The 24,749-nt window shown below is 43.6% G+C and overlaps 27 non-coding genes across 27 annotated transcripts; all 27 read left to right on the top strand.

The window, feature by feature from the left end:
- Positions 1-187: 187 nt before the first annotated feature.
- Positions 188-328, top strand: LOC134593599 (U4 spliceosomal RNA). The gene has a single exon (XR_010090058.1). It is a non-coding gene; the product is annotated as a U4 spliceosomal RNA (small nuclear RNA).
- A 477-nt stretch (positions 329-805) lies between these two features.
- On the top strand, positions 806-972 carry LOC134589624 (U1 spliceosomal RNA). Its single transcript, XR_010086670.1, has one exon. It is a non-coding gene; the product is annotated as a U1 spliceosomal RNA (small nuclear RNA).
- An 882-nt stretch (positions 973-1,854) lies between these two features.
- Positions 1,855-1,995, top strand: LOC134593320 (U4 spliceosomal RNA). Its single transcript, XR_010089818.1, has one exon. It is a non-coding gene; the product is annotated as a U4 spliceosomal RNA (small nuclear RNA).
- Positions 1,996-2,466: 471 nt separating this feature from the next.
- LOC134591043 (U1 spliceosomal RNA) lies at positions 2,467-2,633 on the top strand. The gene has a single exon (XR_010087880.1). It is a non-coding gene; the product is annotated as a U1 spliceosomal RNA (small nuclear RNA).
- Positions 2,634-3,530: 897 nt separating this feature from the next.
- LOC134593598 (U4 spliceosomal RNA) lies at positions 3,531-3,671 on the top strand. Its single transcript, XR_010090057.1, has one exon. It is a non-coding gene; the product is annotated as a U4 spliceosomal RNA (small nuclear RNA).
- A 477-nt stretch (positions 3,672-4,148) lies between these two features.
- Positions 4,149-4,315, top strand: LOC134589623 (U1 spliceosomal RNA). The gene has a single exon (XR_010086669.1). It is a non-coding gene; the product is annotated as a U1 spliceosomal RNA (small nuclear RNA).
- An 899-nt stretch (positions 4,316-5,214) lies between these two features.
- LOC134592559 (U4 spliceosomal RNA) lies at positions 5,215-5,355 on the top strand. Its single transcript, XR_010089169.1, has one exon. It is a non-coding gene; the product is annotated as a U4 spliceosomal RNA (small nuclear RNA).
- A 471-nt stretch (positions 5,356-5,826) lies between these two features.
- Positions 5,827-5,993, top strand: LOC134591346 (U1 spliceosomal RNA). The gene has a single exon (XR_010088138.1). It is a non-coding gene; the product is annotated as a U1 spliceosomal RNA (small nuclear RNA).
- An 897-nt stretch (positions 5,994-6,890) lies between these two features.
- Positions 6,891-7,031, top strand: LOC134593628 (U4 spliceosomal RNA). The gene has a single exon (XR_010090083.1). It is a non-coding gene; the product is annotated as a U4 spliceosomal RNA (small nuclear RNA).
- Positions 7,032-7,502: 471 nt separating this feature from the next.
- Positions 7,503-7,669, top strand: LOC134590501 (U1 spliceosomal RNA). Its single transcript, XR_010087415.1, has one exon. It is a non-coding gene; the product is annotated as a U1 spliceosomal RNA (small nuclear RNA).
- An 899-nt stretch (positions 7,670-8,568) lies between these two features.
- Positions 8,569-8,709, top strand: LOC134593368 (U4 spliceosomal RNA). Its single transcript, XR_010089860.1, has one exon. It is a non-coding gene; the product is annotated as a U4 spliceosomal RNA (small nuclear RNA).
- Positions 8,710-9,188: 479 nt separating this feature from the next.
- On the top strand, positions 9,189-9,355 carry LOC134590520 (U1 spliceosomal RNA). The gene has a single exon (XR_010087430.1). It is a non-coding gene; the product is annotated as a U1 spliceosomal RNA (small nuclear RNA).
- Positions 9,356-10,254: 899 nt separating this feature from the next.
- On the top strand, positions 10,255-10,395 carry LOC134592557 (U4 spliceosomal RNA). Its single transcript, XR_010089168.1, has one exon. It is a non-coding gene; the product is annotated as a U4 spliceosomal RNA (small nuclear RNA).
- Positions 10,396-10,865: 470 nt separating this feature from the next.
- LOC134591552 (U1 spliceosomal RNA) lies at positions 10,866-11,032 on the top strand. Its single transcript, XR_010088317.1, has one exon. It is a non-coding gene; the product is annotated as a U1 spliceosomal RNA (small nuclear RNA).
- An 899-nt stretch (positions 11,033-11,931) lies between these two features.
- Positions 11,932-12,072, top strand: LOC134592969 (U4 spliceosomal RNA). Its single transcript, XR_010089520.1, has one exon. It is a non-coding gene; the product is annotated as a U4 spliceosomal RNA (small nuclear RNA).
- A 471-nt stretch (positions 12,073-12,543) lies between these two features.
- Positions 12,544-12,710, top strand: LOC134591551 (U1 spliceosomal RNA). Its single transcript, XR_010088316.1, has one exon. It is a non-coding gene; the product is annotated as a U1 spliceosomal RNA (small nuclear RNA).
- Positions 12,711-13,609: 899 nt separating this feature from the next.
- On the top strand, positions 13,610-13,750 carry LOC134592968 (U4 spliceosomal RNA). Its single transcript, XR_010089518.1, has one exon. It is a non-coding gene; the product is annotated as a U4 spliceosomal RNA (small nuclear RNA).
- A 477-nt stretch (positions 13,751-14,227) lies between these two features.
- On the top strand, positions 14,228-14,394 carry LOC134591302 (U1 spliceosomal RNA). The gene has a single exon (XR_010088101.1). It is a non-coding gene; the product is annotated as a U1 spliceosomal RNA (small nuclear RNA).
- Positions 14,395-17,703: 3,309 nt separating this feature from the next.
- On the top strand, positions 17,704-17,844 carry LOC134593155 (U4 spliceosomal RNA). The gene has a single exon (XR_010089678.1). It is a non-coding gene; the product is annotated as a U4 spliceosomal RNA (small nuclear RNA).
- Positions 17,845-18,319: 475 nt separating this feature from the next.
- On the top strand, positions 18,320-18,486 carry LOC134590555 (U1 spliceosomal RNA). The gene has a single exon (XR_010087460.1). It is a non-coding gene; the product is annotated as a U1 spliceosomal RNA (small nuclear RNA).
- An 899-nt stretch (positions 18,487-19,385) lies between these two features.
- LOC134593827 (U4 spliceosomal RNA) lies at positions 19,386-19,526 on the top strand. Its single transcript, XR_010090252.1, has one exon. It is a non-coding gene; the product is annotated as a U4 spliceosomal RNA (small nuclear RNA).
- A 478-nt stretch (positions 19,527-20,004) lies between these two features.
- Positions 20,005-20,171, top strand: LOC134591430 (U1 spliceosomal RNA). The gene has a single exon (XR_010088210.1). It is a non-coding gene; the product is annotated as a U1 spliceosomal RNA (small nuclear RNA).
- An 899-nt stretch (positions 20,172-21,070) lies between these two features.
- LOC134592556 (U4 spliceosomal RNA) lies at positions 21,071-21,211 on the top strand. The gene has a single exon (XR_010089167.1). It is a non-coding gene; the product is annotated as a U4 spliceosomal RNA (small nuclear RNA).
- Positions 21,212-21,689: 478 nt separating this feature from the next.
- On the top strand, positions 21,690-21,856 carry LOC134590301 (U1 spliceosomal RNA). Its single transcript, XR_010087245.1, has one exon. It is a non-coding gene; the product is annotated as a U1 spliceosomal RNA (small nuclear RNA).
- An 899-nt stretch (positions 21,857-22,755) lies between these two features.
- LOC134592555 (U4 spliceosomal RNA) lies at positions 22,756-22,896 on the top strand. The gene has a single exon (XR_010089166.1). It is a non-coding gene; the product is annotated as a U4 spliceosomal RNA (small nuclear RNA).
- A 478-nt stretch (positions 22,897-23,374) lies between these two features.
- LOC134590300 (U1 spliceosomal RNA) lies at positions 23,375-23,541 on the top strand. The gene has a single exon (XR_010087244.1). It is a non-coding gene; the product is annotated as a U1 spliceosomal RNA (small nuclear RNA).
- Positions 23,542-24,441: 900 nt separating this feature from the next.
- LOC134591972 (U4 spliceosomal RNA) lies at positions 24,442-24,582 on the top strand. The gene has a single exon (XR_010088665.1). It is a non-coding gene; the product is annotated as a U4 spliceosomal RNA (small nuclear RNA).
- The last annotated feature ends 167 nt before the right edge of the window (positions 24,583-24,749 follow it).

Below are 24,749 nucleotides of genomic sequence, written 5' to 3'. Positions count from 1 at the left end.
AAGATGCCATATAAGAAGACCGAGGAATTTGTTGGGGTTTAAGCTTCCCTGTAGGAGGAAGCGGGCCTAATTAGAATATTGCCTCCCATAATCCTTTGCAATGGCTTATGGTCATGAACTTTTTCTCACCGCTGTCTTAAAGTTTCCTTACGTGGTAGCTCTTAAAAGCTGGCCCACTTGAACAGTTATCTTTGCACAGTGGCAGTATCGTAGCCCATGAGGTCAATCCGAGGCGTGATTATTGCTAATTGAAAACTTTACCCAATACCCCGCCATGATGACTTGAAATACAGTCAGCATTGGCAATTTTTGACAGGCTCTAAGGGGACTGAAAGATTGGTTTAAAAAAAGTTTATGGCGCCCCATGTCTAGGGCGTGTCTTACGTGACTCCCGTTTCTTCCTGAGCTCTGTTGCACCATTCCTTCCGCTGGCTTCCTTGCATTTCCCTTTTACCTTTCTCTCCCACTGAATCCACTTGTTTCCGGCAGCACACTATTCTCACTACATGCTACGAATTCCCATCCTTCGGCTCATTGGCCTAGCATTTGCCTTTATGCAAATTGCTCCTTCGCATCCTGAATCCAGCTCAATTATTCACACCTAACCACCTGAAGGCACTAAAATTACTGGTAGCTAAGGAAAACAACGATCAGCCACGAGGTTTGGTAATCTTTTGTAGCCTTCTATCATTTGGATTATTTATTTGCTCTTCTTTTTTTTTTTTTTTAACTTGCTTTATTATTTCACCACAGCCTAAAGGAAAGGCTTCCCAGCGGGCGTGCCTTTGAATGTACCCGTCATGTCATACTTACCTGGCAGGGGAGTAATAGCCATGATCCCTAAGGTGGCTCTCCCAGAGTGAGGCTGGTTCATTGCACTCCGTACCAGTTGACCTCTGCGATTTCCTCAAATGTGGGAAACTCGACTGCATAATTTATGGTAGTGGGGGACTGCGTTCGCGCTTTCCCCTGTGTTTGCTTGTTTGACAAAAATAGAGAACTTCACCAATTCTGATGAAGGATAATTTCAGCCACGGCACCCGTCTTCTTTGGCTCTTACTTTCTACATCAAGCAGGCAGCGACAATCATTTCCTAGGCTTGATCAATTTTATTATCTATGTTTTCTGGAGACCAGTTTTAAGCCAGAATTTCACTTTTTATTTTAACTTTTCAGCTTTTTTTTCATCATTTTTTTATCCTGACTTCTTTTGATTTATTGTATGCTTCAATGCAATGGAAGAAATAAAGAATTGGAGACCTATATTACGTCTTCCAACAGAACGTAACGTTTGATTGAATTTCTGGGAAAAAAAGATTTTCTGGATCAAGGCAGTGAATTGCCGCTTGAGACAATCAGACCAAACCTTAGGAATAGCTGGGTGGTCGCTAGCACTTACTAATGAACACCATGGAATTTTGAAAAAGCCACCACAAATGTTCTTTCAGCCCTGTTGAGTGTGGATGAAGAGAAGACAGGTGCTAGGCAAGGGTCATTCCTATCGATGGAGTCATGAAATGTGTGACTTTGGGGACGAACGTAGACCAGCGGATTGTGTACTCTGCCTAATGGCTGCTGTAGTAGAATCTTGGCAAAACTGTTTCCAAAGAGAGAAAAAAAATTGTACAAGGTTTGCTGCAAGATATGGTTGCCCTCACTCTCTGTTATAGGTTTGGAACCATTCCAAGATGCCATATAGGAAGACCGAGGAATTTGTTGGGGTTTAAGCTTCCCTGTAGGAGGAAGCGGGCCTAATTAGAATATTGCAATGGCTTATGGTCATGAACTTTTTCTCACCGCTGTCTTAAAGTGTCCTTACGTGGTAGCTCTTAAAAGCTGGCCCACTTGAACAGCTAGCTTTGCGCAGTGGCAGTATCGTAGCCCATGAGGTCAATCCGAGGCGTGATTATTGCTAATTGAAAACTTTACCCAATACCCTGCCATGATGACTTGAAATACAGTCAGCATTGGCAATTTTTGACAGGCTCTAAGGAGACTGAAAGATTGGTTTAATAAAAGTTTATGGCGCCCCATGTCTAGGGCGTGTCTTACGTGACTCCCGTTTCTTCCTGAGCTCTGTTGCACCATTCCTTCCGCTGGCTTCTTAGCATTTCCCTTTTACCTTTCTCTCCCACTGAATTCACTTGTTTCCGGCAGCACACTATTCTCACTACATGCTACGAATTCCCATCCTTCGGCTCATTGGCCTAGCATTTGCCTTTATGCAAATTGCTCCTTCGCACCCTGAATCCAGCTCAATTATTCACACCTAACCACCTGAAGGCACTAAAATTACTGGTAGCTAAGGAAAACAACGATCAGCCACGAGGTTTGGTAATCTTTTGTAGCCTTCTATCATTTGGATTATTTATTTGCTTTTTTTTTTTTTTAACTTGCTTTATTATTTCACCACAGCCTAAAGGAAAGGCTTCCCAGCGGGCGTGCCTTTGAATGTACCCGTCATGTCATACTTACCTGGTAGGGGAGCAATAGCCATGATCCCTAAGGTGGCTCTCCCAGAGTGAGGCTGGTTCATTGCACTCCGTACCAGTTGAACTCTGCGATTTCCTCAAATGTGGGAAACTCGACTGCATAATTTATGGTAGTGGGGGACTGCGTTCGCGCTTTCCCCTGTGTTTGCTTGTTTGACAAAAATAGAGAACTTCACCAATTCTGATGAAGGATAATTTCAGCCACGGCACCCGTCTTCTTTGGCTCTTACTTTCCACATCAAGCAGGCAGCGACAATCATTTCCTAGGCTTGATCATTTTTATTATCTATGTTTTCTGGAGACCAGTTTTAAGCCAGAATTTCACTTTTTATTTTAACTTTTCAGCTTTTTTTTCATCATTTTTTTATCCTGACTTCTTTTGATTTATTGTATGCTTCAATGCAATGGAAGAAATAAAGAATTGGAGACCTATATTACGTCTTCCAACAGAACGTAACGTTTGATTGAATTTCTGGGAAAAAGATTTTCTGGATCAAGGCAGTGAATTGCCGCTTGAGACAATCAGACCAAACCTTAGGAATAGCTGGGTGGTCGCTAGCACTTACTAATGAACACCATGGAATTTTGAAAAAGCCACCACAAATGTTCTTTCAGCCCTGTTGAGTGTGGATGAAGAGAAGACAGGTGCTAGGCAAGGGTCATTCCTATCGATGGAGTCATGAAATGTGTGACTTTGGGGACGAACGTAGACCAGCGGATTGTGTACTCTGCCTAATGGCTGCTGTAGTAGAATCTTGGCAAAACTGTTTCCAAAGAGAGAAAAAAAATTGTACAAGGTTTGCTGCAAGATATGGTTGCCCTCACTCTCTGTTATAGGTTTGGAACCATTCCAAGATGCCATATAAGAAGACCGAGGAATTTGTTGGGGTTTAAGCTTCCCTGTAGGAGGAAGCGGGCCTAATTAGAATATTGCCTCCCACAATCCTTTGCAATGGCTTATGGTCATGAACTTTTTCTCACCGCTGTCTTAAAGTGTCCTTACGTGGTAGCTCTTAAAAGCTGGCCCACTTGAACAGTTATCTTTGCACAGTGGCAGTATCGTAGCCCATGAGGTCAATCCGAGGCGTGATTATTGCTAATTGAAAACTTTACCCAATACCCCGCCATGATGACTTGAAATACAGTCAGCATTGGCAATTTTTGACAGGCTCTAAGGGGACTGAAAGATTGGTTTAAAAAAAGTTTATGGCGCCCCATGTCTAGGGCGTGTCTTACGTGACTCCCGTTTCTTCCTGAGCTCTGTTGCACCATTCCTTCCGCTGGCTTCCTTGCATTTCCCTTTTACCTTTCTCTCCCACTGAATCCACTTGTTTCCGGCAGCACACTATTCTCACTACATGCTACGAATTCCCATCCTTCGGCTCATTGGCCTAGCATTTGCCTTTATGCAAATTGCTCCTTCGCATCCTGAATCCAGCTCAATTATTCACACCTAACCACCTGAAGGCACTAAAATTACTGGTAGCTAAGGAAAACAACGATCAGCCACGAGGTTTGGTAATCTTTTGTAGCCTTCTATCATTTGGATTATTTATTTGCTCTTCTTTTTTTTTTTTTTTAACTTGCTTTATTATTTCACCACAGCCTAAAGGAAAGGCTTCCCAGCGGGCGTGCCTTTGAATGTACCCGTCATGTCATACTTACCTGGCAGGGGAGTAATAGCCATGATCCCTAAGGTGGCTCTCCCAGAGTGAGGCTGGTTCATTGCACTCCGTACCAGTTGACCTCTGCGATTTCCTCAAATGTGGGAAACTCGACTGCATAATTTATGGTAGTGGGGGACTGCGTTCGCGCTTTCCCCTGTGTTTGCTTGTTTGACAAAAATAGAGAACTTCACCAATTCTGATGAAGGATAATTTCAGCCACGGCACCCGTCTTCTTTGGCTCTTACTTTCTACATCAAGCAGGCAGCGACAATCATTTCCTAGGCTTGATCATTTTTATTATCTATGTTTTCTGGAGACCAGTTTTAAGCCAGAATTTCACTTTTTATTTTAACTTTTCAGCTTTTTTTTCATCATTTTTTTATCCTGACTTCTTTTGATTTATTGTATGCTTCAATGCAATGGAAGAAATAAAGAATTGGAGACCTATATTACGTCTTCCAACAGAACGTAACGTTTGATTGAATTTCTGGGAAAAAAAGATTTTCTGGATCAAGGCAGTGAATTGCCGCTTGAGACAATCAGACCAAACCTTAGGAATAGCTGGGTGGTCGCTAGCACTTACTAATGAACACCATGGAATTTTGAAAAAGCCACCACAAATGTTCTTTCAGCCCTGTTGAGTGTGGATGAAGAGAAGACAGGTGCTAGGCAAGGGTCATTCCTATCGATGGAGTCATGAAATGTGTGACTTTGGGGACGAACGTAGACCAGCGGATTGTGTACTCTGCCTAATGGCTGCTGTAGTAGAATCTTGGCAAAACTGTTTCCAAAGAGAGAAAAAAAATTGTACAAGGTTTGCTGCAAGATATGGTTGCCCTCACTCTCTGTTATAGGTTTGGAACCATTCCAAGATGCCATATAAGAAGACCGAGGAATTTGTTGGGGTTTAAGCTTCCCTGTAGGAGGAAGCGGGCCTAATTAGAATATTGCCTCCCACAATCCTTTGCAATGGCTTATGGTCATGAACTTTTTCTCACCGCTGTCTTAAAGTGTCCTTACGTGGTAGCTCTTAAAAGCTGGCCCACTTGAACAGCTAGCTTTGCGCAGTGGCAGTATCGTAGCCCATGAGGTCAATCCGAGGCGTGATTATTGCTAATTGAAAACTTTACCCAATACCCCGCCATGATGACTTGAAATACAGTCAGCATTGGCAATTTTTGACAGGCTCTAAGGAGACTGAAAGATTGGTTTAATAAAAGTTTAAGGCGCCCCATGTCTAGGGCGTGTCTTACGTGACTCCCGTTTCTTCCTGAGCTCTGTTGCACCATTCCTTTCGCTGGCTTCTTAGCATTTCCCTTTTACCTTTCTCTCCCACTGAATTCACTTGTTTCCGGCAGCACACTATTCTCACTACATGCTACGAATTCCCATCCTTCGGCTCATTGGCCTAGCATTTGCCTTTATGCAAATTGCTCCTTCGCACCCTGAATCCAGCTCAATTATTCACACCTAACCACCTGAAGGCACTAAAATTACTGGTAGCTAAGGAAAACAACGATCAGCCACGAGGTTTGGTAATCTTTTGTAGCCTTCTATCATTTGGATTATTTATTTGCTTTTTTTTTTTTTTAACTTGCTTTATTATTTCACCACAGCCTAAAGGAAAGGCTTCCCAGCGGGCGTGCCTTTGAATGTACCCGTCATGTCATACTTACCTGGTAGGGGAGCAATAGCCATGATCCCTAAGTTGGCTCTCCCAGAGTGAGGCTGGTTCATTGCACTCCGTACCAGTTGAACTCTGCGATTTCCTCAAATGTGGGAAACTCGACTGCATAATTTATGGTAGTGGGGGACTGCGTTCGCGCTTTCCCCTGTGTTTGCTTGTTTGACAAAAATAGAGAACTTCACCAATTCTGATGAAGGATAATTTCAGCCACGGCACCCGTCTTCTTTGGCTCTTACTTTCCACATCAAGCAGGCAGCGACAATCATTTCCTAGGCTTGATCATTTTTATTATCTATGTTTTCTGGAGACCAGTTTTAAGCCAGAATTTCACTTTTTATTTTAACTTTTCAGCTTTTTTTTCATCATTTTTTTATCCTGACTTCTTTTGATTTATTGTATGCTTCAATGCAATGGAAGAAATAAAGAATTGGAGACCTATATTACGTCTTCCAACAGAACGTAACGTTTGATTGAATTTCTGGGAAAAAGATTTTCTGGATCAAGGCAGTGAATTGCCGCTTGAGACAATCAGACCAAACCTTAGGAATAGCTGGGTGGTCGCTAGCACTTACTAATGAACACCATGGAATTTTGAAAAAGCCACCACAAATGTTCTTTCAGCCCTGTTGAGTGTGGATGAAGAGAAGACAGGTGCTAGGCAAGGGTCATTCCTATCGATGGAGTCATGAAATGTGTGACTTTGGGGACGAACGTAGACCAGCGGATTGTGTACTCTGCCTAATGGCTGCTGTAGTAGAATCTTGGCAAAACTGTTTCCAAAGAGAGAAAAAAAATTGTACAAGGTTTGCTGCAAGATATGGTTGCCCTCACTCTCTGTTATAGGTTTGGAACCATTCCAAGATGCCATATAAGAAGACCGAGGAATTTGTTGGGGTTTAAGCTTCCCTGTAGGAGGAAGCGGGCATAATTAGAATATTGCCTCCCACAATCCTTTGCAATGGCTTATGGTCATGAACTTTTTCTCACCGCTGTCTTAAAGTGTCCTTACGTGGTAGCTCTTAAAAGCTGGCCCACTTGAACAGCTAGCTTTGCGCAGTGGCAGTATCGTAGCCCATGAGGTCAATCCGAGGCGTGAATATTGCTAATTGAAAACTTTACCCAATACCCCGCCATGATGACTTGAAATACAGTCAGCATTGGCAATTTTTGACAGGCTCTAAGGAGACTGAAAGATTGGTTTAATAAAAGTTTAAGGCGCCCCATGTCTAGGGCGTGTCTTACGTGACTCCCGTTTCTTCCTGAGCTCTGTTGCACCATTCCTTCCGCTGGCTTCTTAGCATTTCCCTTTTACCTTTCTCTCCCACTGAATTCACTTGTTTCCGGCAGCACACTATTCTCACTACATGCTACGAATTCCCATCCTTCGGCTCATTGGCCTAGCATTTGCCTTTATGCAAATTGCTCCTTCGCACCCTGAATCCAGCTCAATTATTCACACCTAACCACCTGAAGGCACTAAAATTACTGGTAGCTAAGGAAAACAACGATCAGCCACGAGGTTTGGTAATCTTTTGTAGCCTTCTATCATTTGGATTATTTATTTGCTTTTTTTTTTTTTTAACTTGCTTTATTATTTCACCACAGCCTAAAGGAAAGGCTTCCCAGCGGGCGTGCCTTTGAATGTACCCGTCATGTCATACTTACCTGGCAGGGGAGCAATAGCCATGATCCCTAAGGTGGCTCTCCCAGAGTGAGGCTGGTTCATTGCACTCCGTACCAGTTGAACTCTGCGATTTCCTCAAATGTGGGAAACTCGACTGCATAATTTATGGTAGTGGGGGACTGCGTTCGCGCTTTCCCCTGTGTTTGCTTGTTTGACAAAAATAGAGAACTTCACCAATTCTGATGAAGGATAATTTCAGCCACGGCACCCGTCTTCTTTGGCTCTTACTTTCCGCATCAAGCAGGCAGCGACAATCATTTCCTAGGCTTGATCATTTTTATTATCTATGTTTTCTGGAGACCAGTTTTAAGCCAGAATTTCACTTTTTATTTTAACTTTTCAGCTTTTTTTTCATCATTTTTTTATCCTGACTTCTTTTGATTTATTGTATGCTTCAATGCAATGGAAGAAATAAAGAATTGGAGACCTATATTACGTCTTCCAACAGAACGTAACGTTTGATTGAATTTCTGGGAAAAAAAGATTTTCTGGATCAAGGCAGTGAATTGCCGCTTGAGACAATCAGACCAAACCTTAGGAATAGCTGGGTGGTCGCTAGCACTTACTAATGAACACCATGGAATTTTGAAAAAGCCACCACAAATGTTCTTTCAGCCCTGTTGAGTGTGGATGAAGAGAAGACAGGTGCTAGGCAAGGGTCATTCCTATCGATGGAGTCATGAAATGTGAGACTTTGGGGACGAACGTAGACCAGCGGATTGTGTACTCTGCCTAATGGCTGCTGTAGTAGAATCTTGGCAAAACTGTTTCCAAAGAGAGAAAAAAAATTGTACAAGGTTTGCTGCAAGATATGGTTGCCCTCACTCTCTGTTATAGGTTTGGAACCATTCCAAGATGCCATATAGGAAGACCGAGGAATTTGTTGGGGTTTAAGCTTCCCTGTAGGAGGAAGCGGGCCTAATTAGAATATTGCCTCCCATAATCCTTTGCAATGGCTTATGGTCATGAACTTTTTCTCACCGCTGTCTTAAAGTGTCCTTACGTGGTAGCTCTTAAAAGCTGGCCCACTTGAACAGCTAGCTTTGCGCAGTGGCAGTATCGTAGCCCATGAGGTCAATCCGAGGCGTGATTATTGCTAATTGAAAACTTTACCCAATATCCTGCCATGATGACTTGAAATACAGTCAGCATTGGCAATTTTTGACAGGCTCTAAGGAGACTGAAAGATTGGTTTAATAAAAGTTTATGGCGCCCCATGTCTAGGGCGTGTCTTACGTGACTCCCGTTTCTTCCTGAGCTCTGTTGCACCATTCCTTCCGCTGGCTTCTTAGCATTTCCCTTTTACCTTTCTCTCCCACTGAATTCACTTGTTTCCGGCAGCACACTATTCTCACTACATGCTACGAATTCCCATCCTTCGGCTCATTGGCCTAGCATTTGCCTTTATGCAAATTGCTCCTTCGCACCCTGAATCCAGCTCAATTATTCACACCTAACCACCTGAAGGCACTAAAATTACTGGTAGCTAAGGAAAACAACGATCAGCCACGAGGTTTGGTAATCTTTTGTAGCCTTCTATCATTTGGATTATTTATTTGCTCTTCTTTTTTTTTTTTTTTTTAACTTGCTTTATTATTTCACCACAGCCTAAAGGAAAGGCTTCCCAGCGGGCGTGCCTTTGAATGTACCCGTCATGTCATACTTACCTGGCAGGGGAGCAATAGCCATGATCCCTAAGGTGGCTCTCCCAGAGTGAGGCTGGTTCATTGCACTCCGTACCAGTTGACCTCTGTGATTTCCTCAAATGTGGGAAACTCGACTGCATAATTTATGGTAGTGGGGGACTGCGTTCGCGCTTTCCCCTGTGTTTGCTTGTTTGACAAAAATAGAGAACTTCACCAATTCTGATGAAGGATAATTTAAGCCACGGCACCCGTCTTCTTTGGCTCTTACTTTCCACATCAAGCAGGCAGCGACAATCATTTCCTAGGCTTGATCATTTTTATTATCTATGTTTTCTGGAGACCAGTTTTAAGCCAGAATTTCACTTTTTATTTTAACTTTTCAGCTTTTTTTTCATCATTTTTTTATCCTGACTTCTTTTGATTTATTGTATGCTTCAATGCAATGGAAGAAATAAAGAATTGGAGACCTATATTACGTCTTCCAACAGAACGTAACGTTTGATTGAATTTCTGGGAAAAAAAGATTTTCTGGATCAAGGCAGTGAATTGCCGCTTGAGACAATCAGACCAAACCTTAGGAATAGCTGGGTGGTCGCTAGCACTTACTAATGAACACCATGGAATTTTGAAAAAGCCACCACAAATGTTCTTTCAGCCCTGTTGAGTGTGGATGAAGAGAAGACAGGTGCTAGGCAAGGGTCATTCCTATCGATGGAGTCATGAAATGTGTGACTTTGGGGACGAACGTAGACCAGCGGATTGTGTACTCTGCCTAATGGCTGCTGTAGTAGAATCTTGGCAAAACTGTTTCCAAAGAGAGAAAAAAAATTGTACAAGGTTTGCTGCAAGATATGGTTGCCCTCACTCTCTGTTATAGGTTTGGAACCATTCCAAGATGCCATATAAGAAGACCGAGGAATTTGTTGGGGTTTAAGCTTCCCTGTAGGAGGAAGCGGGCCTAATTAGAATATTGCCTCCCACAATCCTTTGCAATGGCTTATGGTCATGAACTTTTTCTCACCGCTGTCTTAAAGTGTCCTTACGTGGTAGCTCTTAAAAGCTGGCCCACTTGAACAGCTAGCTTTGCGCAGTGGCAGTATCGTAGCCCATGAGGTCAATCCGAGGCGTGATTATTGCTAATTGAAAACTTTACCCAATACCCCGCCATGATGACTTGAAATACAGTCAGCATTGGCAATTTTTGACAGGCTCTAAGGAGACTGAAAGATTGGTTTAATAAAAGTTTAAGGCGCCCCATGTCTAGGGCGTGTCTTACGTGACTCCCGTTTCTTCCTGAGCTCTGTTGCACCATTCCTTTCGCTGGCTTCTTAGCATTTCCCTTTTACCTTTCTCTCCCACTGAATTCACTTGTTTCCGGCAGCACACTATTCTCACTACATGCTACGAATTCCCATCCTTCGGCTCATTGGCCTAGCATTTGCCTTTATGCAAATTGCTCCTTCGCACCCTGAATCCAGCTCAATTATTCACACCTAACCACCTGAAGGCACTAAAATTACTGGTAGCTAAGGAAAACAACGATCAGCCACGAGGTTTGGTAATCTTTTGTAGCCTTCTATCATTTGGATTATTTATTTGCTTTTTTTTTTTTTAACTTGCTTTATTATTTCACCACAGCCTAAAGGAAAGGCTTCCCAGCGGGCGTGCCTTTGAATGTACCCGTCATGTCATACTTACCTGGCAGGGGAGCAATAGCTATGATTCCTAAGGTGGCTCTCCCAGTGTGAGGCTGGTTCATTGCACTCCGTACCAGTTGACCTCTGCGATTTCCTCAAATGTGGGAAACTCGACTGCATAATTTATGGTAGTGGGGGACTGCGTTCGCGCTTTCCACTGTGTTTGCTTGTTTGACAAAAATGGAGAACTTCACCAATTCTGATGAAGGATAATTTCAGCCACGGCACCCGTCTTCTTTGGCTCTTACTTTCCGCATCAAGCAGGCAGCGACAATCATTTCCTAGGCTTGATCATTTTTATTATCTATGTTTTCTGGAGACCAGTTTTAAGCCAGAATTTCACTTTTTATTTTAACTTTTCAGCTTTTTTTTCATCATTTTTTTATCCTGACTTCTTTTGATTTATTGTATGCTTCAATGCAATGGAAGAAATAAAGAATTGGAGACCTATATTACGTCTTCCAACAGAACGTAACGTTTGATTGAATTTCTGGGAAAAAAAAAATTTCTGGATCAAGGCAGTGAATTGCCGCTTGAGACAATCAGACCAAACCTTAGGAATAGCTGGGTGGTCGCTAGCACTTACTAATGAACACCATGGAATTTTGAAAAAGCCACCACAAATGTTCTTTCAGCCCTGTTGAGTGTGGATGAAGAGAAGACAGGTGCTAGGCAAGGGTCATTCCTATCGATGGAGTCATGAAATGTGTGACTTTGGGGACGAACGTAGACCAGCGGATTGTGTACTCTGCCTAATGGCTGCTGTAGTAGAATCTTGGCAAAACTGTTTCCAAAGAGAGAAAAAAAATTGTACAAGGTTTGCTGCAAGATATGGTTGCCCTCACTCTCTGTTATAGGTTTGGAACCATTCCAAGATGCCATATAAGAAGACCGAGGAATTTGTTGGGGTTTAAGCTTCCCTGTAGGAGGAAGCGGGCCTAATTAGAATATTGCCTCCCACAATCCTTTGCAATGGCTTATGGTCATGAACTTTTTCTCACCGCTGTCTTAAAGTGTCCTTACGTGGTAGCTCTTAAAAGCTGGCCCACTTGAACAGTTAACTTTGCGCAGTGGCAGTATCGTAGCCCATGAGGTCAATCCGAGGCGTGATTATTGCTAATTGAAAACTTTACCCAATACCCCGCCATGATGACTTGAAATACAGTCAGCATTGGCAATTTTTGACAGGCTCTAAGGAGACTGAAAGATTGGTTTAAAAAAAGTTTATGGCGCCCCATGTCTAGGGCGTGTCTTACGTGACTCCCGTTTCTTCCTGAGCTCTGTTGCACCATTCCTTCCGCTGGCTTCCTTGCATTTCCCTTTTACCTTTCTCTCCCACTGAATCCACTTGTTTCCGGCAGCACACTATTCTCACTACATGCTACGAATTCCCATCCTTCGGCTCATTGGCCTAGCATTTGCCTTTATGCAAATTGCTCCTTCGCACCCTGAATCCAGCTCAATTATTCACACCTAACCACCTGAAGGCACTAAAATTACTGGTAGCTAAGGAAAACAACGATCAGCCACGAGGTTTGGTAATCTTTTGTAGCCTTCTATCATTTGGATTATTTATTTGCTTTTTTTTTTTTTTAACTTGCTTTATTATTTCACCACAGCCTAAAGGAAAGGCTTCCCAGCGGGCGTGCCTTTGAATGTACCCGTCATGTCATACTTACCTGGCAGGGGAGCAATAGCTATGATTCCTAAGGTGGCTCTCCCAGTGTGAGGCTGGTTCATTGCACTCCGTACCAGTTGACCTCTGCGATTTCCTCAAATGTGGGAAACTCGACTGCATAATTTATGGTAGTGGGGGACTGCGTTCGCGCTTTCCACTGTGTTTGCTTGTTTGACAAAAATGGAGAACTTCACCAATTCTGATGAAGGATAATTTCAGCCACGGCACCCGTCTTCTTTGGCTCTTACTTTCCGCATCAAGCAGGCAGCGACAATCATTTCCTAGGCTTGATCATTTTTATTATCTATGTTTTCTGGAGACCAGTTTTAAGCCAGAATTTCACTTTTTATTTTAACTTTTCAGCTTTTTTTTCATCATTTTTTTATCCTGACTTCTTTTGATTTATTGTATGCTTCAATGCAATGGAAGAAATAAAGAATTGGAGACCTATATTACGTCTTCCAACAGAACGTAACGTTTGATTGAATTTCTGGGAAAAAAAAAATTTCTGGATCAAGGCAGTGAATTGCCGCTTGAGACAATCAGACCAAACCTTAGGAATAGCTGGGTGGTCGCTAGCACTTACTAATGAACACCATGGAATTTTGAAAAAGCCACCACAAATGTTCTTTCAGCCCTGTTGAGTGTGGATGAAGAGAAGACAGGTGCTAGGCAAGGGTCATTCCTATCGATGGAGTCATGAAATGTGTGACTTTGGGGACGAACGTAGACCAGCGGATTGTGTACTCTGCCTAATGGCTGCTGTAGTAGAATCTTGGCAAAACTGTTTCCAAAGAGAGAAAAAAAATTGTACAAGGTTTGCTGCAAGATATGGTTGCCCTCACTCTCTGTTATAGGTTTGGAACCATTCCAAGATGCCATATAAGAAGACCGAGGAATTTGTTGGGGTTTAAGCTTCCCTGTAGGAGGAAGCGGGCCTAATTAGAATATTGCCTCCCACAATCCTTTGCAATGGCTTATGGTCATGAACTTTTTCTCACCGCTGTCTTAAAGTGTCCTTACGTGGTAGCTCTTAAAAGCTGGCCCACTTGAACAGTTAACTTTGCGCAGTGGCAGTATCGTAGCCCATGAGGTCAATCCGAGGCGTGATTATTGCTAATTGAAAACTTTACCCAATACCCCGCCATGATGACTTGAAATACAGTCAGCATTGGCAATTTTTGACAGGCTCTAAGGAGACTGAAAGATTGGTTTAAAAAAAGTTTATGGCGCCCCATGTCTAGGGCGTGTCTTACGTGACTCCCGTTTCTTCCTGAGCTCTGTTGCACCATTCCTTCCGCTGGCTTCCTTGCATTTCCCTTTTACCTTTCTCTCCCACTGAATCCACTTGTTTCCGGCAGCACACTATTCTCACTACATGCTACGAATTCCCATCCTTCGGCTCATTGGCCTAGCATTTGCCTTTATGCAAATTGCTCCTTCGCACCCTGAATCCAGCTCAATTATTCACACCTAACCACCTGAAGGCACTAAAATTACTGGTAGCTAAGGAAAACAACGATCAGCCACGAGGTTTGGTAATCTTTTGTAGCCTTCTATCATTTGGATTATTTATTTGCTCTTCTTTTTTTTTTTTTTTAACTTGCTTTATTATTTCACCACAGCCTAAAGGAAAGGCTTCCCAGCGGGCGTGCCTTTGAATGTACTCGTCATGTCATACTTACCTGGCAGGGGAGCAATAGCCATGATCCCTAAGGTGGCTCTCCCAGAGTGAGGCTGGTTCATTGCACTCCGTACCAGTTGACCTCTGTGATTTCCTCAAATGTGGGAAACTCGACTGCATAATTTATGGTAGTGGGGGACTGCGTTCGCTCTTTCCCCTGTGTTTGCTTGTTTGACAAAAATAGAGAACTTCACCAATTCTGATGAAGGATAATTTCAGCCACGGCACCCGTCTTCTTTGGCTCTTACTTTCCGCATCAAGCTGGCAGCGACAATCATTTCCTAGGCTTGATCATTTTTATTATCTATGTTTTCTGGAGACCAGTTTTAAGCCAGAATTTCACTTTTTATTTTAACTTTTCAGCTTTTTTTTCATCATTTTTTTATCCTGACTTCTTTTGATTTATTGTATGCTTCAATGCAATGGAAGAAATAAAGAATTGGAGACCTATATTACGTCTTCCAACAGAACGTAACGTTTGATTGAATTTCTGGGAAAAAAAAAAATTCTGGATCAAGGCAGTGAATTGCCGCTTGAGACAATCAGACCAAACCTTAGGAATAGCTGGGTGGTCGCTAGCACTTACTAATGAACACCATGGAATTTTGAAAAAGCCACCACAAATGTTCTTTCAGCCCTGTTGAGTGTGGATGAAGAGAAGACAGGTGCTAGGCAAGGGTCATTCCTATCGATGGAGTCATGAAATGTGTGACTTTGGGGACGAACGTAGACCAGCGGATTGTGTACTCTGCCTAATGGCTGCTGTAGTAGAATCTTGGCAAAACCGTTTCCAAAGAGAGAAAAAAAATTGTACAAGGTTTGCTGCAAGATATGGTTGCCCTCACTCTCTGTTATAGGTTTGGAACCATTCCAAGATGCCATATAAGAAGACCGAGGAATTTGTTTGGGTTTAAGCTTCCCTGTAGGAGGAAGCGGGCCTAATTAGAATATTGCCTCCCACAATCCTTTGCAATGGCTTATGGTCATGAACTTTTTCTCACCGCTGTCTTAAAGTGTCCTTACGTGGTAGCTCTTAAAAGCTGGCCCACTTGGGGGGCGGGGCCTGACCGCTAAGAGCAACGGACGCACAAAGCAACAGCTCCTGAGCCGAACCGCTATTAAGGCGGATTATACCAAAAAGGCACCCTAACTGGGCTCTTACAAAGCTGATACCGGGCGGCGGACACCGAGACCTTCCTACAGACACCTCGAAAGCAGAGATACTGCCCGGCGCCGACATGCGGCCTACACACGCGGGCGGCGCGGGAGAGACGGCCGCTCTCCCGCCGCTTGCCTATCCGGCACATACCCTGCTGAGCCCACGTTCCCCCCCCTACGGACCGGCGGGGGTCATCCCGGTCCACCCTCCTCAGGGACACAGAACTCTGCGAGCACTCACCCCTCATCCGGAACCCAAGATGGCGGCTGCTGCTCGGGCTCCGGGGCCTCAACGCACCCAATCTGTACCGACGCAACTGACAAGCGAGCTCCCCCAGGAGGACCGCATAGCAGCGGCCTTTGACCATTTTTGGACCCGGTGGTGGACCATTATGGCACAGGCCCAAGCAGCCACAAGGATCCCTCGACTGTCCACCGCCATGCCTTCACACGCACCGGCTCTGAACCACACAGTCAGGCCACAGACCGGCAAAAAGCAGCAAGGGGCACAAGGGGCTCTGCCCAAACTCAGAGACCGCAGACCACGCCTCAGACACCGCCGGCCCAGGCCCCGACGGGTTCGGAGAGCTATTCAACGCGGTCCGCCGCTGTGCAACCCACAGAGGCGCACGCGAGAGGCCTATGTTTGGCCTGCAGCAGGGGAGGCCTCTTTACACTATCGGCCCATCTCCCACCAGCAGGGGTGCTTAACCGCATCCAGCACTCAGAAGGACCCTGGCGGAGCAATATGGCAAGGCACTACGTGGAAACCAAGCGGGATCGTACATAGCCTCCGCACAAGCCACTCACCTAATTCGGGGACCCTCAAGCCAAAAAAGGCAGCAACCCCAGGGCAATGGCGGCGGACCCACAACAGCGCGCAGCCACAACCAACGGATGGAACCAAGACCGGGACTGTGTCTTGCCCAATAAACAAGACAGACCCACTTACCGGAGCCTCATCCCCCGACACTCCTGGATCACCAAGAATGACGTCCCACTCCAGATCTGCAACCACGGCCTCCAGAACGGGTATCGGCTAGGTACATGGGGACTGCCTCATCATCCGGCATCCAGCCGTGGCCCACACTCACACCATGTGAACTTTGCTACTGCCCGGACGCTATCCTGCATGGGAGCTGACCTTTGGGCGCACCCTTCAAGTTTAGACTCCTATTTACCCCTAATACCTTTTTCCCAAGACGAGTACCTACTGTTAATTACTGAGTCTCTGTTTTTTTTTGTTAAGATGCTGTGCCTAAGCTCTAGCCATAGCAGACCCTTCATTCAGCAACAGGTCATTTATTAGTAAACTATAATACTAGATAGCAAGCCTTTAACCAGCTTACTATGCCTATCATATGGAATAGCATGCTTGAATATATAGCCCAGCAACTGGAAATAGCGTTCAGGTCACATAATGATCTTAGTACTGTAAATGTGACTTTACTTAGAATGTATTGTTTTCTTTTGTTTTTATTTTTACTGTAGAGCCTTCTATATGATTTACACACGGGACACATTCTTACGCCCACCCATCCATATACTTATGGCGAGACTATATGAATAATTACCCTGCCCCGACAGTACAACGGCCTAGCCGAACATAGGGCATCTCGTAACTGACAACAGTAACATTTAGCTATCTTTGTCCTCTGTAAAACGTAAAGACGTACATACTTTTAAGCCGCAGTCTCACCTCGGCTACTTAGGGAACACGCCACTGGGACGTGTACTCCCTATCTACATGAATAGGCATATCAAAATAGAGGTTACGTTTCAGCTCAAATCATGCTCTTTGTTTCTTATAATTTCTTCTTGTATTTTCTTTTTTGTATTGCTATACTCTTCATCGCTAGAATATCTAAGACCTATTTGCATCACCATGACGTAACCTTGTCTAGCGTTCACTCTAAAGCACTTACTATGCGCGCCCACGTAACCTCAGTTTAAAACGAAAGGCCAACGTAGTTTCTCCCCATTACAGTGTGCGAATATCCTACAGCTTAAGCACACTACTATAGCACTAACTCTTATGGCACAATTCTGATAATACCCCACTACTCAAGCATGTACCCACCTTTTATTATTGTTCATATATTGTTCAACTTGTTGATGTCACGATGTTAAGCGAGCTTATAACACAAAAATGTGTGCATGTCCCTCGCATACCACATCTCTGTCTTCTATTTGAAATTTGCGCTTGTGACGACTGTTGTGGTCATACAAGTAACGTTGTAAACCTTTTATGCACACCAAAAATAAAGAATTAAAAAAAAAAAAAAAAAAAAGCTGGCCCACTTGAACAGTTATCTTTGCGCAGTGGCAGTATCGTAGCCCATGAGGTCAATCCGAGGCGTGATTATTGCTAATTGAAAACTTTACCCAATACTCCGCCATGATGACTTGAAATACAGTCAGCATTGGCAATTTTTGACAGGCTCTAAGGGGACTGAAAGATTGGTTTAAAAAAAGTTTATGGCGCCCCATGTCTAGGGCGTGTCTTACGTGACTCCCGTTTCTTCCTGAGCTCTGTTGCACCATTCCTTCCGCTGGCTTCCTTGCATTTCCCTTTTACCTTTCTCTCCCACTGAATCCACTTGTTTCCGGCAGCACACTATTCTCACTACATGCTACGAATTCCCATCCTTCGGCTCATTGGCCTAGCATTTGCCTTTATGCAAATTGCTCCTTCGCACCCTGAATCCAGCTCAATTATTCACACCTAACCACCTGAAGGCACTAAAATTACTGGTAGCTAAGGAAACAACGATCAGCCACGAGGTTTGGTAATCTTTTGTAGCCTTCTATCATTTGGATTATTTATTTGCTCTTCTTTTTTTTTTTTTTAACTTGCTTTATTATTTCACCACAGCCTAAAGGAAAGGCTTCCCAGCGGGCGTGCCTTTGAATGTACCCGTCATGTCATACTTACCTGGCAGGGGAGTAATAGCCATGATCCCTAAGGTGGCTCTCCCAGAGTGAGGCTGGTTCATTGCACTCCGTACCAATTGACCTCTGCGATTTCCTCAAATGTGGGAAACTCGACTGCATAATTTATGGTAGTGGGGGACTGCGTTCGCGCTTTCCCCTGTGTTTGCTTGTTTGACAAAAATAGAGAACTTCACCAATTCTGATGAAGGATAATTTCAGCCACGGCACCCGTCTTCTTTGGCTCTTACTTTCCACATCAAGCAGGCAGCGACAATCATTTCCTAGGCTTGATCATTTTTATTATCTATGTTTTCTGGAGACCAGTTTTAAGCCAGAATTTCACTTTTTATTTTAACTTTTCAGCTTTTTTTTCATCATTTTTTTATCCTGACTTCTTTTGATTTATTGTATGCTTCAATGCAATGGAAGAAATAAAGAATTGGAGACCTATATTACGTCTTCCAACAGAACGTAACGTTTGATTGAATTTCTGGGAAAAAAAGATTTTCTGGATCAAGGCAGTGAATTGCCGCTTGAGACAATCAGACCAAACCTTAGGAATAGCTGGGTGGTCGCTAGCACTTACTAATGAACACCATGGAATTTTGAAAAAGCCACCACAAATGTTCTTTCAGCCCTGTTGAGTGTGGATGAAGAGAAGACAGGTGCTAGGCAAGGGTCATTCCTATCGATGGAGTCATGAAATGTGTGACTTTGGGGACGAACGTAGACCAGCGGATTGTGTACTCTGCCTAATGGCTGCTGTAGTAGAATCTTGGCAAAACTGTTTCCAAAGAGAGAAAAAAAATTGTACAAGGTTTGCTGCAAGATATGGTTGCCCTCACTCTCTGTTATAGGTTTGGAACCATTCCAAGATGCCATATAAGAAGACCGAGGAATTTGTTGGGGTTTAAGCTTCCCTGTAGGAGGAAGCGGGCCTAATTAGAATATTGCCTCCCACAATCCTTTGCAATGGCTTATGGTCATGAACTTTTTCTCACCGCTGTCTTAAAGTGTCCTTACGTGGTAGCTCTTAAAAGCTGGCCCACTTGAACAGTTAACTTTGCGCAGTGGCAGTATCGTAGCCCATGAGGTCAATCCGAGGCGTGATTATTGCTAATTGAAAACTTTACCCAATACCCCGCCATGATGACTTGAAATACAGTCAGTATTTGCAATTTTTGACAGGCTCTAAGGAGACTGAAAGATTGGTTTAAAAAAAGTTTATGGCGCCCCATGTCTAGGGCGTGTCTTACGTGACTCCCGTTTCTTCTTGAGCTCTGTTGCACCATTCCTTCCGCTGGCTTCCTTGCATTTCCCTTTTACCTTTCTCTCCCACTGAATCCACTTGTTTCCGGCAGCACACTATTCTCACTACATGCTACGAATTCCCATCCTTCGGCTCATTGGCCTAGCATTTGCCTTTATGCAAATTGCTCCTTCGCACCCTGAATCCAGCTCAATTATTCACACCTAACCACCTGAAGGCACTAAAATTACTGGTAGCTAAGGAAAACAACGATCAGCCACGAGGTTTGGTAATCTTTTGTAGCCTTCTATCATTTGGATTATTTATTTGCTCTTCTTTTTTTTTTTTTTTTAACTTGCTTTATTATTTCACCACAGCCTAAAGGAAAGGCTTCCCAGCGGGCGTGCCTTTAAATGTACCCATCATGTCATACTTACCTGGCAGGGGAGCAATAGCCATGATCCCTAAGGTGGCTCTCCCAAAGTGAGGCTGGTTCATTGCACTCCGTACCAGTTGACCTCTGCGATTTCCTCAAATGTGGGAAACTCGACTGCATAATTTATGGCAGTGTGGGACTGCGTTCGCGCTTTCCCCTGTGTTTGCTTGTTTGACAAAAATAGAGAACTTCACCAATTCTGATGAAGGATAATTTCAGCCACGGCACCCGTCTTCTTTGGCTCTTACTTTCCACATCAAGCAGGCAGCGACAATCATTTCCTAGGCTTGATCATTTTTATTATCTATGTTTTCTGGAGACCAGTTTTAAGACAGAATTTCACTTTTTATTTTAACTTTTCAGCTTTTTTTTCATCATTTTTTTATCCTGACTTCTTTTGATTTATTGTATGCTTCAATGCAATGGAAGAAATAAAGAATTGGAGACCTATATTACGTCTTCCAACAGAACGTAACGTTTGATTGAATTTCTGGGAAAAAAAGATTTTCTGGATCAAGGCAGTGAATTGCCGCTTGAGACAATCAGACCAAACCTTAGGAATAGCTGGGTGGTCGCTAGCACTTACTAATGAACACCATGGAATTTTGAAAAAGCCACCACAAATGTTCTTTCAGCCCTGTTGAGTGTGGATGAAGAGAAGACAGGTGCTAGGCAAGGGTCATTCCTATCGATGGAGTCATGAAATGTGTGACTTTGGGGACGAACGTAGACCAGCGGATTGTGTACTCTGCCTAATGGCTGCTGTAGTAGAATCTTGGCAAAACTGTTTCCAAAGAGAGAAAAAAAATTGTACAAGGTTTGCTGCAAGATATGGTTGCCCTCACTCTCTGTTATAGGTTTGGAACCATTCCAAGATGCCATATAAGAAGACCGAGGAATTTGTTGGGGTTTAAGCTTCCCTGTAGGAGGAAGCGGGCCTAATTAGAATATTGCCTCCCACAATCCTTTGCAATGGCTTATGGTCATGAACTTTTTCTCACCGCTGTCTTAAAGTGTCCTTACGTGGTAGCTCTTAAAAGCTGGCCCACTTGAACAGCTAGCTTTGCGCAGTGGCAGTATCGTAGCCCATGAGGTCAATCCGAGGCGTGATTATTGCTAATTGAAAACTTTACCCAATACCCCGCCATGATGACTTGAAATACAGTCAGCATTGGCAATTTTTGACAGGCTCTAAGGAGACTGAAAGATTGGTTTAATAAAAGTTTAAGGCGCCCCATGTCTAGGGCGTGTCTTACGTGACTCCCGTTTCTTCCTGAGCTCTGTTGCACCATTCCTTCCGCTGGCTTCCTTGCATTTCCCTTTTACCTTTCTCTCCCACTGAATCCACTTGTTTCCGGCAGCACACTATTCTCACTACATGCTACGAATTCCCATCCTTCGGCTCATTGGCCTAGCATTTGCCTTTATGCAAATTGCTCCTTCGCACCCTGAATCCAGCTCAATTATTCACACCTAACCACCTGAAGGCACTAAAATTACTGGTAGCTAAGGAAAACAACGATCAGCCACGAGGTTTGGTAATCTTTTGTAGCCTTCTATCATTTGGATTATTTATTTGCTCTTCTTTTTTTTTTTTTTTTAACTTGCTTTATTATTTCACCACAGCCTAAAGGAAAGGCTTCCCAGCGGGCGTGCCTTTGAATGTACCCGTCATGTCATACTTACCTGGCAGGGGAGCAATAGCCATGATCCCTAAGGTGGCTCTCCCAGAGTGAGGCTGGTTCATTGCACTCCGTACCAGTTGACCTCTGCGATTTCCTCAAATGTGGGAAACTCGACTGCATAATTTATGGCAGTGGGGGACTGCGTTCGCGCTTTCCCCTGTGTTTGCTTGTTTGACAAAAATAGAGAACTTCACCAATTCTGATGAAGGATAATTTAAGCCACGGCACCCGTCTTCTTTGGCTCTTACTTTCCACATCAAGCAGGCAGCGACAATCATTTCCTAGGCTTGATCATTTTTATTATCTATGTTTTCTGGAGACCAGTTTTAAGCCAGAATTTCACTTTTTATTTTAACTTTTCAGCTTTTTTTCAATCATTTTTTTATCCTGACTTCTTTTGATTTATTGTATGCTTCAATGCAATGGAAGAAATAAAGAATTGGAGACCTATATTACGTCTTCCAACAGAACGTAACGTTTGATTGAATTTCTGGGAAAAAAAGATTTTCTGGATCAAGGCAGTGAATTGCCGCTTGAGACAATCAGACCAAACCTTAGGAATAGCTGGGTGGTCGCTAGCACTTACTAATGAACACCATGGAATTTTGAAAAAGCCACCACAAATGTTCTTTCAGCCCTGTTGAGTGTGGATGAAGAGAAGACAGGTGCTAGGCAAGGGTCATTCCTATCGATGGAGTCATGAAATGTGTGACTTTGGGGACGAACGTAGACCAGCGGATTGTGTACTCTGCCTAATGGCTGCTGTAGTAGAATCTTGGCAAAACTGTTTCCAAAGAGAGAAAAAAAATTGTACAAGGTTTGCTGCAAGATATGGTTGCCCTCACTCTCTGTTATAGGTTTGGAACCATTCCAAGATGCCATATAAGAAGACCGAGGAATTTGTTGGGGTTTAAGCTTCCCTGTAGGAGGAAGCGGGCCTAATTAGAATATTGCCTCCCACAATCCTTTGCAATGGCTTATGGTCATGAACTTTTTCTCACCGCTGTCTTAAAGTGTCCTTATGTGGTAGCTCTTAAAAGCTGGCCCACTTGAACAGCTAGCTTTGCGCAGTGGCAGTATCGTAGCCCATGAGGTCAATCCGAGGCGTGATTATTGCTAATTGAAAACTTTACCCAATACCCCGCCATGATGACTTGAAATACAGTCAGCATTGGCAATTTTTGACAGGCTCTAAGGAGACTGAAAGATTGGTTTAATAAAAGTTTAAGGCGCCCCATGTCTAGGGCGTGTCTTACGTGACTCCCGTTTCTTCCTGAGCTCTGTTGCACCATTCCTTCCGCTGGCTTCCTTGCATTTCCCTTTTACCTTTCTCTCCCACTGAATCCACTTGTTTCCGGCAGCACACTATTCTCACTACATGCTACGAATTCCCATCCTTCGGCTCATTGGCCTAGCATTTGCCTTTATGCAAATTGCTCCTTCGCACCCTGAATCCAGCTCAATTATTCACACCTAACCACCTGAAGGCACTAAAATTACTGGTAGCTAAGGAAAACAACGATCAGCCACGAGGTTTGGTAATCTTTTGTAGCCTTCTATCATTTGGATTATTTATTTGCTCTTCTTTTTTTTTTTTTTTTAACTTGCTTTATTATTTCACCACAGCCTAAAGGAAAGGCTTCCCAGCGGGCGTGCCTTTGAATGTACCCGTCATGTCATACTTACCTGGCAGGGGAGCAATAGCCATGATCCCTAAGGTGGCTCTCCCAGAGTGAGGCTGGTTCATTGCACTCCGTACCAGTTGACCTCTGCGATTTCCTCAAATGTGGGAAACTCGACTGCATAATTTATGGCAGTGGGGGACTGCGTTCGCGCTTTCCCCTGTGTTTGCTTGTTTGACAAAAATAGAGAACTTCACCAATTCTGATGAAGGATAATTTCAGCCACGGCACCCGTCTTCTTTGGCTCTTACTTTCCACATCAAGCAGGCAGCGACAATCATTTCCTAGGCTTGATCATTTTTATTATCTATGTTTTCTGGAGACCAGTTTTAAGCCAGAATTTCACTTTTTATTTTAACTTTTCAGCTTTTTTTTCATCATTTTTTTATCCTGACTTCTTTTGATTTATTGTATGCTTCAATGCAATGGAAGAAATAAAGAATTGGAGACCTATATTACGTCTTCCAACAGAACGTAACGTTTGATTGAATTTCTGGGAAAAAAAGATTTTCTGGATCAAGGCAGTGAATTGCCGCTTGAGACAATCAGACCAAACCTTAGGAATAGCTGGGTGGTCGCTAGCACTTACTAATGAACACCATGGAATTTTGAAAAAGCCACCACAAATGTTCTTTCAGCCCTGTTGAGTGTGGATGAAGAGAAGACAGGTGCTAGGCAAGGGTCATTCCTATCGATGGAGTCATGAAATGTGTGACTTTGGGGACGAACGTAGACCAGCGGATTGTGTACTCTGCCTAATGGCTGCTGTAGTAGAATCTTGGCAAAACTGTTTCCAAAGAGAGAAAAAAAAATTGTACAAGGTTTGCTGCAAGATATGGTTGCCCTCACTCTCTGTTATAGGTTTGGAACCATTCCAAGATGCCATATAAGAAGACCGAGGAATTTGTTGGGGTTTAAGCTTCCCTGTAGGAGGAAGCGGTTCTAATTAGAATATTGCCTCCCACAATCCTTTGCAATGGCTTATGGTCATGAACTTTTTCTCACCGCTGTCTTAAAGTGTCCTTACGTGGTAGCTCTTAAAAGCTGGCCCACTTGAACAGTTAACTTTGCGCAGGGGCAGTATCGTAGCCCATGAGGTCAATCCGAGGCGTGATTATTGCTAATTGAAAACTTTACCCAATACCCCGCCATGATGACTTGAAATACAGTCAGCATTGGCAATTTTTGACAGGCTCTAAGGAGACTGAAAGATTGGTTTAAAAAAAGTTTATGGCGCCCCATGTCTAGGGCGTGTCTTACGTGACTCCCGTTTCTTCCTGAGCTCTGTTGCACCATTCCTTCCGCTGGCTTCCTTGCATTTCCCTTTTACCTTTCTCTCCCACTGAATCCACTTGTTTCCGGCAGCACACT

Source organism: Pelobates fuscus, chromosome 2 (genome assembly GCF_036172605.1).
Source record: "Pelobates fuscus isolate aPelFus1 chromosome 2, aPelFus1.pri, whole genome shotgun sequence".
In the NCBI taxonomy this organism is placed as follows: domain Eukaryota; kingdom Metazoa; phylum Chordata; class Amphibia; order Anura; family Pelobatidae; genus Pelobates; species Pelobates fuscus.
Note: the sequence above shows the minus strand (reverse complement) of the source record. Positions and strands in the feature narration are given on the sequence as shown.